The 2,660-nt window shown below is 40.2% G+C and overlaps 1 pseudogene; it reads left to right on the top strand.

Annotated features, from left to right (window-relative positions):
• The window catches only part of LOC106324372, a 1,902-nt pseudogene extending 590 nt beyond the window's left edge, over positions 1–1,312 (top strand).
• Positions 1,313–2,660: the final 1,348 nt, after the last annotated feature.

Raw genomic sequence — 2,660 nt, 5'->3', positions numbered from 1 at the left:
AGGAAGATCCCATTTCGTTGAGTCTTGTGGATTGCCTATAAGCACATACTTCTCTGCCATGAAGCTTCTCTGGCTAATGGAGAACGTAGATGCTGTTAAAGACGCTATCAAGAAAGGATATGCCATCTTTGGCACAATCGACACATGGCTGATCTGGAACATGACCGGAAGTGTGAATGGAGGTCTACACGTCACTGATGTCACCAACGCTTCTCGTACAATTCTCATGAACCTCAAAACCCTGAGCTGTGACGAGTACACTCTCAAGACTCTAGGCATTCCCGCTGAAATCTTACCAAGATTGTAAGCAACACGGAGGTCATTGGAGAAATCTGCAAAGGCTGGCCCATTCCTGGTATCAAGATCGCTGGATGTCTTGGCGACCAGCACACTGCAATGTTAGGACAAGCTTGCAAAAAAGGTGAGGCTAAGAGTACCTACGACACTGGCCCTTTCATCCTTCTAACTACAAGCTTGGGCCTCAAGCATAGACAAATTATGCTCTCGAGGGTTCCATTGTTATAGCTGGAGCTGCTGTTCAGTGGCTAAGAGACAGTCTTGGGATAATTAATAGTGCCAGTGAAATTGAAGATTTGGCGGCTATGGTAGAAACAACCGGAGGAGTGTACTTTGTGCCAGCATTCAACGGTTTGTTTGCGCCTTGGTTGAGAGAAGACGCTCGTGGTGTCTGCATTGGAATCACGAGATTCACAAACAAGTCTCACATTGCAAGGGCTGTGCTGGAGAGCATGTGTTTCCAAGTGAAAGATGTGCTAGACTCCCTAAATAACGAGAAAGGGGAGTTCTTTCTTAGAGTTGATGGTGCCGCCACTGCCAACAACCTTCTTATGCATATTCAGGTAATGACTTATCCTCTTCTTCTCAGGTATGAATCTTGATGATGGGTTGTTTATTTTGTATCATTACTCTCATTTGTCCTTTTGAAACATGGGCAGGCTGATTTGATGGGAACTCCGGTGGTGAGGCCAGTGGACATAGAGACAACGGCACTTGGAACAGCGTACGCATTATATTTCTTTCTGAAGATGCTAGAGGAGACAGACGTTCCAACGAAAGAGGATAATATAGTTTACAAAGAGATTTTGAAGAACCTTTGCGAAGCATAGGCGAGATTTAATATAGTGAATTTTTACTCCTAAATGTACGACTCATATTGCTTTCTAACTTACACAATAAATTATATGGTTCCCCTGTTTCTAACACTCTCGATATGTGTTTGCAGCTTAAACAAATGGATCGTGGAACTAATCTCAAGCACACTTCCATTATCTGAGAGATCTTAATAATACGGAGCTGTCATCATCTCTACACATACTATGTATGGTTAACTGAGATGGGAGTGTTAAAATTTTATAAATACAGAAAAATATACTCTGTGAGAAATCACGACTGACTTACTCAACAACAAAATTTCAAAAATCAAACGCCCACCTCTGACTTACAGAATCAGTTTTGTTCTCTCAGCAACTTGGGATTGATGTTTATGGCAACCACCACCTTTGGTTCATCACAACTCCAAAGCAAATTTGCATCAAGGAGCCTATCTAGATCGGCAAAAACACTTAGGCAAACATTTGAGTGACTGCAAAGACACGGAGTCTAACGATTAGACATGTCCAGACTGTAAAACCTTATGTGTGCTCACCTTTAAAAGAAAATGATTTTTTTGAGTAGATATATATACCTTTCAATACTTATGGTGATCATCATGCGTTGTGTACTTTATGTCTCTTCATTGTAAGTAGTTCTAATCCCTTTACTTGCCCAACAACATCTACAAAATGAATACATGTGCTAAGCTATCAAGTGTGATATGTGAAATAAATATATGCAAAAGTTTTAAAAGAGGGAAATGAATTCAAACATGGTAAATCAGTAGTCGTGTTGGATAATACCATAAGTTGTTTGTAATCCCGAAACCTGAAGCTCTCCCTCGGGATCCGTTCAAACGTTTCAGCAAGCTCCACAAGCTCCACGAAAACAGTTTTGTCAATGAAACGAATAGCACATGAGGACTCTCGGTAAACAGGAAGTTGGGCTTTATGTTACATCAAAAGTATTAAGCTCATAAACCGAGTCTTCACTCAATAAGTTTTTGAACGTATTGGGACGATGCACACTAAGTGAAGCCTGAATCATTGTAGAATGAGAGAAAAACGCTTCAATGAGATGACACCATCTCACAAAAACACAGACAAGAACACATACCTTCTTGAGCCTCTCCTCCACTCTTTCTTTTTTTATCTGGTCGAGTTCAGCCTAAGAGCTTCAGTGTCATCCTCATCGTCGTCACTTTCAACATCACTAACAAAGACAACCAGGTCGTAAGATAACTTGAAGGAAATTATGACTCTCAGTTGACATAAGTCATCAAAAACTCTCGAATATGATAGCACCGAAGCAATTGCATATTCCCAAAACCATGGCTCTGATGAAAAGCCTTGAGTACACCACTAGCAAAGAATCTTTAGCCAAATTTAAAGCACAAAAAAATGAACTGCAATAGGTAGAAATTAATGAAAAATTGGTACCTATCATCATCATCACTTATGATATCAACTTATTAATAAAGAAGGGGAGCTCATTGGGTTGACATGCTGATGTTTGATTAATAGGTACACCTTCAAATATTTCTCCTT

The sequence above is a fragment of the Brassica oleracea genome, chromosome C2 (assembly GCF_000695525.1).
Source record: "Brassica oleracea var. oleracea cultivar TO1000 chromosome C2, BOL, whole genome shotgun sequence".
In the NCBI taxonomy this organism is placed as follows: Eukaryota; Viridiplantae; Streptophyta; class Magnoliopsida; order Brassicales; family Brassicaceae; genus Brassica; species Brassica oleracea.
Note: the sequence above shows the minus strand (reverse complement) of the source record. Positions and strands in the feature narration are given on the sequence as shown.